The sequence below is a fragment of the Rousettus aegyptiacus genome, unplaced genomic scaffold, assembly GCF_014176215.1.
Source record: "Rousettus aegyptiacus isolate mRouAeg1 unplaced genomic scaffold, mRouAeg1.p scaffold_m13_p_2, whole genome shotgun sequence".
Lineage (NCBI taxonomy): Eukaryota > Metazoa > Chordata > Mammalia > Chiroptera > Pteropodidae > Rousettus > Rousettus aegyptiacus.
Window position 1 is genome coordinate 115,205,435 of NW_023416295.1, and position 10,210 is coordinate 115,215,644.

Below are 10,210 nucleotides of genomic sequence, written 5' to 3' on the forward strand. Positions count from 1 at the left end.
TCCTGGTTAGAACAGTTTTAGTAGAATGGTAGGGGTTGAAATAAACTTTTAATGCTCAGGAACTAACTAGAAATGGTTGATTTAGTCCAGTTCAGTGGTTCTCAACCAGGGATAATTATGCTCCCCAAGGGACACTTAGCAATATCTGGTGACATTTTGGCTATTGGTATTTGGTGGGAAGAGGTTAGGGATGCTGCTAAACATTCTATAATGTGCAGGACAGTACAGCCTCCCCTCCCCATGCCAGCCCTACGACAAAGAATTATCCTGCCTCAAATGTCAATAATGCCAAGGTTGAGAAACCCTGCTTTAGCCTAATAAAGTGTGTATATTTTTGCATAAGTTATATCCCCTGGGTGTATTATATTGTAAAAGCAGAGAGTATGGCTGAACAAGTAGTAAGACAATGAGAAACTCAAGAACTCAGGAGACTATTTCCAATTTTGCCATTATTTTCTATGTACGTCTTTTAAAGAACCTTTTAAGTATTTCTCAGCTTCATTTCTCCATTAGGATCATCTTGTATCCCCAAGGTATTTATAATCCTCCATTGAACATTGGTTCCTATTTGCAACTGTTACAGGGAATGCATTCTTATTCTAATTACATTTCTCCTTTAGGGGAAAAAAAGGAATTCAAAAACACTTCTATAACAACTTAGAGAAATTCTAATACAAATGCATTTATTTCTTATTAGCTTTTCTATAAATATATAAAGTTTGAGTTTAATACAATGTAATAGGCAATCATTGGAAAAAGAATAAATAGAGTATTAGGAGTTAAAGTGGAGGGAAAAAAAACAGGAATACAATAAGACAAAGGAACCTGAGGAAAAGGAAATAAAACTTAAGATATTCCTGCAGCTGCCAGGATCGAACTGACATTTGGGTCTTGGCAGCATGATGGGGATTTCCAGTATCGTCTAATGTGCTCCCTTCTGAGGGCTAGAACTGTGTCTGTCACATTTTTAAATTTCCAGATCCAAGAATGTAGTGCTCAATTAATATTTAATAATTAAAACAAATAAGTAAATAAAGCTGAGACTTTACTGAGGGTTGAGAAATGCTTTTGGACACATGTGGCTTTGTTAAATAAAATTGTTAAAGCATTTACCATTTTAAGAATAATTAACAATAGAGTGCTCACTTCAGCAGCACATATACTAAAACTGGAACTATACAGAGAAGATTAGCAAGGATGACATGCAAATTCATGAAGCGTGCCATTTTTGTGATTAGTGGTTACCAGAGGGAAATGGGGGAGGGGCGAGGTAGATAGGGGTCAAAGGAGTCAAATACTTGGTGACAGGAGAAACTCTAACTTTGAGTGGTGAACACACTATATATATATATATATATATATATATATATATATATATATATATATATAGTATTGCTGAATTGTACACTTGAAACTTATTTGAGTTTTTTAACCAATGTCATTCTAATAATTTTAATTAAAATGTTTTAAAAATAGAAAAATAGTCATCATCTGTGAATTTTCTGTGAACTAAAACCATTTGCTTCTTTATTTGCTCAATCATTTGACGACTTTTGTTAAGTGTCAGGCAAAATGTCTCTGCCATCATGGAACTCATATTCTAGTATGGGAGGCAACACAGAAACAATTGCACAATGTGTAGTAGCCATGTTTGATGACAATCTGGCATCCATACCTCCTCCTTTCAATCAGAATCCTTTCCTTGCTCAACTATCCACTTTCTCCTGTGCCAAGAACTATGCCCTTAACTTTCAGTTGGTTCTGATCTCATCTCCCCGTGGTTCTTGCCAGCTCTCCTATTCTGGTATGTGAAGCAACAGTTCAAATAAATGCTTCTTGCTGGTAAACAAAACTGAGCTGTAATTGTAAGTGCTGGCCACAAAGGGGCACAAGCAGCTCAATGAAATTTACCATGTTGGCCTGAGTACATTCAAGACTGTAATTCAGAAGTCCTTCAAAATGAAAAAGAAAGAAGCCATTGGGAGATTTTCTTTAGAGTTTAGAAAACAAGAACATTCCAAGAAACATATGGGCTAGGGAAGAGAGAAAGGAATAGTTCCAGACCATTTATCCTTATGGTGACAGTGTTAACTAAAAGTGTCTCAAGAAACTTTATATATTCTTGTGAAAGAAGAGATTTAAGCCAAACTTTCAAATGCTCAGAATTTACCAGTTTCTAATAAAAATATACACTCTCAAAAGTTAAAAGGGAGGCCAAGTAAAAAAGCCAAACACTTTGGATTGTAAATGTTTGAGAAGTAAGACAGAAATGTGCAAGGCAGTTCCTCTGGGATGGCAGCTCCAACTCCATTTTAAAATTTGTGTTCACTACTTTCAAACATGTAGTAATGTTCATGTTTTGAAGCCAATATATCTGTGTTTCTTTGGTTATTCTTCATTTGAGTATAGTCAGCCATGTCAGATGCTGAAAACAACTGCTGTTCTACGGGAAGAGAGAGTTTGATTCAAACTCTCAGACGTTGGAGAAGGGATTACAGAAGTAACTATTAAAAAATAGTATGTGAAAAGTGATGCTGTGTCTCAATTTGATAGCATCTGAGAAGTTCAAAATGATAAAACTTCTGTTAACTATCACCAGTTGCCACGGTGGAGTCATTAAAAAACTGTATTATAATCTAGACACTATTGCCTATGTGGGGAAGCCATTAATAGACATGAAAATGGAAGCTTTAAAAGATTAAGAAGATATTGTTGAAACTCCTTCTGTGCCCCGTGATGAGTACACACACCAAGAGATAAAACGCCAAAAGACACTGGTAACTCCAGCAGTTTGCCACTTTGCAATGGAAAACAATATTAAGCTGAGTGAAGTTATTGGCTCAGGAAAAGATGGCAAATACTTAAAGAAGATAGTCTCAACTATTTGGAAAAGCGGACAGAAGCTAAATTACCTCCTTTACCAAAACCTGAAATTATGCCACCTCCACCAAAACCAAAAGGCAAAACTTACACCAATATCAAAACCTCCAATATCTACAGGACATAACCCATAAGAAGCTTTCAATGGCCAGTCCTGGTGTCTGACTGATTTTCAGGGCCCAGCAAAAGGGACTGTGTTTCCAGAGCCCTGAAGACAAGGGGTAACACCCCGAAATATGGACTCATTTTCCATTCCACCTTCATTGGCCAAACAGTTGCCAAGAATAAAGACCACATCTCCCGATACCTGGCAAACAAATGCAATATTGCCTCATGAATTGATTGCTTCTCTGAGGTACCCACAAGAGTATTTGGAGAGAACCTTCGAGAACAAGTTGAGGAGTGACTATCTTTCTATAAGCCCCAAGAGATTCCACTTAAGAATCTGGAGGTCATGAAGGAAGCCATTGTTCAGGCAAAGGAAGCAACTGCTGAGATAACTAGGAAGCTGGAGAAACAGGAGAAGAAATGCTTGAAGAAGGAAAAAAAGTAGTTGGCTGCCATTGCTCTTGTATCTCCAGAAAACAACAGTAGTACGGCCAGAGGAGTGTGAGGAGATAAATGAAAGACCCAAAAAGAAGAAAAAGCAAAAGCTGCAGGAGGCTCCTCAGCAGAATAAAATGGAAGACCCACCTGTCTCTTTCGCCAAACCCAAGAAAAAAATCTTTTTCCAAGGAGGAGCTGATTAGTAGTAATTTCGAAGAAACAGCTGGCAGTGAAAGTCTTTCCTTCTTCAAGAGGAAGAAATCTTTCCCCAAAGAGGAACCAGTTAGTGACCCTGAAGAGACAGGAAAGAGGAATGTCCCCAAGAAAAAGAGGAAATTCTCTTTTAAGGAGCAGCTGCTCAGCAGTGGACCCGAAGAAGCTGCTGGCAGCAAGAGCGGCAGCTCCAGGAAAAAGAAAAAGCTGCAGAAGCTATCCCAGGGAGATTAGATTGGACAGTGCCCTGATGTACATAACCGCCCACAGTACATTTCCCAACCCATCCCTTATATTTCAATAAAAACATCCATAAGTCAATAAAAAAAAAACTATCAGAAGGCAATGATCAAGATCATGTCTGCATCCCTGAAGATGCCTCAGTTTGAGTATTGTGATGAGGTTGACCTTATTGAACTGGTTAAACTATGAGAAGAATTAAAACTCATTGTTTCTGCTCATGGAATTAAACTCTCCTTTATGCCTTTTTTAAGGGCTGCTTCCTTGGGATTGCTACAGTTTCCTATCTTTAATGCTTCTGGGAATGAAAACTGCCAGAACTTAACATGTAAGTCTTCTCGTAACATTGGAATAGCAATGAATACTGAGCAGGGGTTGATCGTCCCTAATGTGAAAAACATTCAGATCTGTTCCATATTTGAGATTGCATCTTAATTGAACCACCTACAGAATTTGGGCTTTGTGGGTCAGCTCAATACCACTGATCTTATTGAAGGAACACTTACTCTACTCTTTCCTACATTGGATCAATTGGTGTACCTATGCCAAACCAGTGATATTGCCACCTCAATAGCATCTGGGGCTCTTAGAATAATTAAGGCCCTTTCCTGGTTCAAACAGAAAGGAGACATATATAAGGCACAGATCATTAATGTGCATTGGTCAGCTGATCACAGAATTATTGATGGTGCTACAATGTCATACTTCTCAAATTTGTGGAAATCCTACTTAGAAAACCCAGCTTTCGTGCTACGAGAGCTGAAAAAAAGATTGATCACATCCTTGAGCTTTTTGCGTTTCCAAAGAAAATGTAGAGCCTCACTGTGCCATCACGTGTTCTTCATTACGATTTATATCATAAATTGATTTGTATTGCATGATTAAGGTTCTAAGGCACAATATTTGATCACTATTCTGTTAAATGTTTATTGAAAATGAATAATGATGGCACTAGTTCTCCTGGGGCTATCATATTTTTAGGTCATAGTGTGACTTCTTAGTATGGTGCTAAGCTCTGTGTGTCAATGGATTGAAACTGGCAAGAAAAACAAAATTAATATTACTAAAAGACAGGTAGCTATATACAGTATTTTCCCTATTGTTTTCTTTCTTATTATTTTAAACTGACTCTCAATGAAACTTTTCAATTACACTTAGGTGGGAAAATATTTATATATAAAAATATTTTCCATTTCTTTGCAATAATGTTAATTGCTATATAAAATAAATGTAATTAAATTTAGCATTTAAGATATTCGGGAGTATATTACTCTGTAGAGATCCTTATCTGTAAATGTTTTATTTATATACATTAATATCTTTTAAAAGGGAAAATTATAAGCAGATCTTTAAAATGCCTAATTATAGTTTTATAACCAGTAAAGAGAAGAGAGAGGCATCTAATGGATATTATAGACATTAAAACAAAATGATAAACTTTATACAAAAATAAAATATCATCATGATCATTTGTTAGAGACCTCCTTTAAACAGAAACAGCATCAAGATGAATATAATTAAACATGTTGATTTGCATTCAGAAATTTGATTGCTTCAAAGTATTGTCTACTTGAAAACTGTATGTTTAAATCAAGTTTTATAATAGAAAAAGTTGTTTTAGCCTAGAGCCGTGCTACCCTGAACAAGTCTGATCCCATCTGATCTCAGAAGCTAAGCAGGGTTGGTCCTGGTTACTTGGATAGGAGACCATCTAGGAAGACCAGGTGCTGTAGGCATCAAAAAATTAAAAAATAAGGGATTGTAAACTGACAAGGTCCTTGTAATCTGTGAGGTCAACCAAAGAGTTGCCTCACCTAAAAAAGAAAAAAGAACGAGTTATTTTAATATCCACTTGATTGTTTTTATAATGGGAATAATGTTTAAATTAGAAAATTATGGATCAAGTGAACGTTATTTTTTAAATTCAGATAATATGGAGAGTCTCAAAGAAAATGAAATCATCCATAATCTTACTACTATTAACATTTTGATCAATGTATCTGTATACATAGCTATTTTTAATAAAAATGAGATCATACTATATCTATTATTCAATATTCTATTTTGTTAATTTAATTTATATAATGGGTAATTTTAGATGTCAATAAACAATTTTTCATTATCATACAGAAAAAACAAACACTTTGTTTAATTGTTGGGTCAAATTTTTTATAAATCTTAATTAGGTAAAGTGAATTAATAAGGTTATTCAGCTCTTTATGTTTACTGATTTTCTGTCTACTGCTTCTATGTTGAAGTCTCCAACTCTAAATGTGGATTTGTCTGTTTCTCCTTTTGGTTATACCAGTTTTTGTTTCATGTATTTTGAAGTTCCATTGTTAGGTGCATACGCATTTAGGCCTTGTTAAGGGTTTGATTAATCCGTTTACTTGTTTGATGTTAATCAGGGTGTGGTTCTAGGCTTTATAAACTGCCTCTTTTGGGAGATTGGGGCTGATCTCCTCCAGCCCCTGCGTGGTAGAGAGTCAGTCGCCAGCAGGCCAATAAAGCTCATCTCAATTGGCTCTGTGGGTCTTAGAATTGATCGCACCACAACATTTGGAGGCCCCAGAGAGATCTCTCCAGAGGGGGAGATCTCCTAATCCCGTGACCCCGGCCACCTTGGCGAGGACCTGCGCCATCCAGGTGATGGCTGCTAAGAGACGTTCCTCAGCCCCGGACGCCAGGCGGACTCGCCCAGGAGGGCAGGTGGACAAAAGTTTCAATTCTGTAACAATTGGGCACGAGCCATCTGGAATAGTTTCACTGGTGAGTAAGACTGCGCTTGGATCTGCCTATTGTTGGGCTCTAAAGGGAACTGGTGGAAGGCTGGATTCAGCAATACTTCCCTAGTTTGGTCAAGGTCTGAGACGTCAGACTTGACTTCAGGTACTCAGGTTTTTGGGTACACTAGCGTTTTGTGTTACCTGTAGTTTGTCTTGTCTGTCTGTATTGTGTCTCTCTGTCCAGACTGGTCAAATGTACTGTTACCCTCCTATTGCCTTGGTCTTCATAAGTTTACTTATTTTGTTTCTTTCCTTGGGTCTGGCCTCCGTGGCCCCGCCCAACTACACTCTGGGTCAGAGGCTGATCCTAGCCCTGGCTTATTTGGCTTTTATGGGGATTCTCTTTTCTTGCCTGTTTTTACTAACATGGGTCAGGTTTCTTCCTCGAATCGTCCTACCCCCCCTGCAGGGATTGAACATCAGAGGCCTTTCATAGTCTATGCTCCTTTCCCTACTAGTGATCTGTATAACTGGAAACATCGGAACCCTTCTTTCTCAGAGAAACCACAGGGATTAACCTCTCTCCTGGAAACTATCTACTTTACTCATCAGCCAACCTGGACGACTATCAGCAGCTCCTCCAGGTCCTTTTTACCTTGGAGGAACAAGAGCGGATCCTCCGAGAAGCTGCCAAAGCTGTGTTCGAAGTTCGAACTGAATGGGCAGCCCACCACTGATCCTACCCATGTCCATCATGTACTCCCGAATACCCGTCCATCCTGGGACACCAGCACTGAACAAGCTCCTGAAAACTGCCGCATTCAACCTAGCTACCCTTACTGCCTGACGATGACCCTTGCCAACTCCTGCATGACTGCCTTCAGGTCCTAGTGAACGTCACCTACACCAAAATGGACCTGACAGACAGCCCTTGGCCGAATCCGGATGCTACTCTATTTATGGATGGGAGTAGCTTCGTCTCAGAAGGAGTCAGGTATGCCAGGGCTGCAATGGTTACCACTGAGACTGTCATCTGGGCACAAGCCCTAAGCCATGGCACTTCAGCTCAGCGGGCTGTGGCAAAAACAAGACTGTTAACATCTACATGGACAGCATGTACATGGGGCATTATATAAGGAAAGGGGGCTGCTGACCTTGGGAAGAAAAGAATAAGGAAGAAATACTAGCCCTTCTGCCCTTTGGTAGGCAATTTGGCTGCCAAAGAAAGTGGCAATCATCCATTGCCCAGGGCACCAGAACTCAGCTCTGAGGTAGAACAAGGCAACTTCTTTGCTAATCAGACAGCAAAGGAGGCTGCCCAAAAACCAGAGGGGCCAATTGACATTCTGCCGGCCCTACCACCCAGGGTGCCCTACCTACACTCCAGGGGAAGTTGAACTATGCAACAAACTGGGAGGAAAAAAGGAATCTGCTGGGTGAGTTAGGCTCCCGGATGGCCGCATTGTGGTGCCCGAGGCCTTGAGCCGAGACCTTATAACCCAGGTTCACCAGAGCACTAACTTGGGAGGAACCAGCTTAATGGAACTGTTAAAAAGAGACTATTACATTCCAGGGCTGCAACGAATAGCCACGCAGGATGGACTGAAGCCTTCTCCACCAAGCAGGAGACCGCTCAGGGCCTCTATCTCACATGGCAGGAGACACACCAACTGGCCTCTGCCACCAGAACAACCGCTCAGCATTCAGTCCAGCCACACAACCATGCTCCAGGCGATTGGATCTGGGTGAAAAAGGTACAGCCTGCTTCTCTTGAGCCCCGCTGGGATGGACCTTTCTTTGTCATTCTCACAACACCCACTACAGTCAAGGTAGCTGGACGCTGCCACTGGATTCACCACACTAGGATTAAGGTGGCCCATCCTCCTCAGGCATCAAAACAATGGACCCTGAGCTGGGCGGAGGACTCATTAAAGATAAGACTATTACGGGTCCAGTCTGGGCCCCCTTAATTCTATCTTCCTTCTTCCACTCCTCTGATTATAACCCAGTAATCCCCATCAGCCTGTGTCAGTTAACTGGGAGCTTACTATGTCAGTAACTGGTGTTAACACTGTAGGAGGGGACAAGTTTGGCAGTATGGGAGCAGGGGCCCACTTCTCAGTACCCTCATAGCTACTCCTTCCCATTACTACCTAGTAGCCCCCCAAGGGACTTGTTTTGCATGTAATACCAGACTTACTCCTTGTATCAATACTGGCTACTGGTCACAGGGTACTGGAGGATTTTGTATATTAGTCCATGTTGTTCCGTAAGTATATTTTTAATCTACAGAGGGGGGTGCGTAAACATTTTCTGTATATAGATCACCGAGCTAAGAGAGCATCCCCTATCTTAGTTTTCTTGCCAGTAGGTATAGGCATTGCAGGTTCCACTGCAGTAGGGACCACAGCTCTAGTCACTGGTGATTCCAACTACCGGACACTCAGTAAACAAGTAGACAAAGACTTACAGGATCTTAGAAACTTTCGTAAACTCATTACAAAAGTTGTCTTTCAGAATAGGAGATGATTAGACCTACTATTCCTAAAGCAAGGGGGTCTTTCTATGGCTTTAGGTGAAACCTGCTGTTTTTTATGCTACCCATTCAGGCATTATTAGAGATAGCCTAGCTTTAGTCATACAACGGTTCAGCAACAGAGAAGAACAACACCAGAGGACAGGATCTTGGTATGAGAACATGTTTAACTGATTGGTTCCTGTGGTTAACTACTCTGCTTTCCTCTATTGCAGGACCTCTAATATTAGCATTTCTAGGGTTATTATTTGGACCTTGTGTAATTAATTGGTTAACTATGTATGTCCAAAAAGGGGTGTAGGCAGTGAAACTCATGGTTCTCGGAACTCACTACCCACCGCTCCAGGATGATGAATCAATGATTTGAATTCCCCTAAAAACCAGTGGGGAATGTTAAGGGTGTGGTTAATCTGCCTACTTGTTTGATGTTAACCAGGGTGTAGTTAATCTGCTCGCTTGTTTGATGTTAGCCAGGGTGTGTTTCTAGGCTTTATAAACTGCCTCTTTTGGGAGCTTGGGGCTAATCTCCCCTAACCCTGCATGGTAGAGGGTCAGTCGCCAGCCAGCCACTAAAGGCTCATAATTCATCTCAATTTGCTCTGTGGGTCTTAGAATTGATTGCACTACAATAGACTATTATATCTTCTTGAAGGATTACTCATTATTATGTACTATCCTTCTTTATTCCTGATATCATTCCTTGTTTTGAAGTCTACTGTGTCTAATATTAATACAGCTATTATAACATTCTTTTTCCATCATTCGCTTTTAATCTCTTTATGTCTATGGGTTTTTTTTATAGACAACCTGTAGTTGAGTCTTGCTTTTTTTTAAAATGTAGTCTGACAATCTCTATCTTTTAATTGGTATTCCTGGTCCTGATTGAAACAGACAACAAGTACTCTCAGTAAATGATTTCGCCTTCTAGATCACTAAAAACTAGGTCAACAGTATGTTCCTCAACTTCCAACTCTCCTACCTAATAATAATAGAAATAGCTACAATTATTCAGTATTTTCTATGTACCAGGCTTCTATTTACATATATTAATGAATTTAATCCTAGTAAC

At 39.8% G+C, this 10,210-nt stretch overlaps 3 pseudogenes; all 3 read left to right on the forward strand.

The window, feature by feature from the left end:
- The first annotated feature begins 1,138 nt into the window (after nucleotides 1-1,138).
- LOC118614476 lies at nucleotides 1,139-1,232 on the forward strand (annotated as a pseudogene).
- A 340-nt stretch (nucleotides 1,233-1,572) lies between these two features.
- Nucleotides 1,573-7,342, forward strand: LOC107512620 (annotated as a pseudogene).
- On the forward strand, nucleotides 5,500-5,615 carry LOC118613933 (annotated as a pseudogene).
- Nucleotides 7,343-10,210: the final 2,868 nt, after the last annotated feature.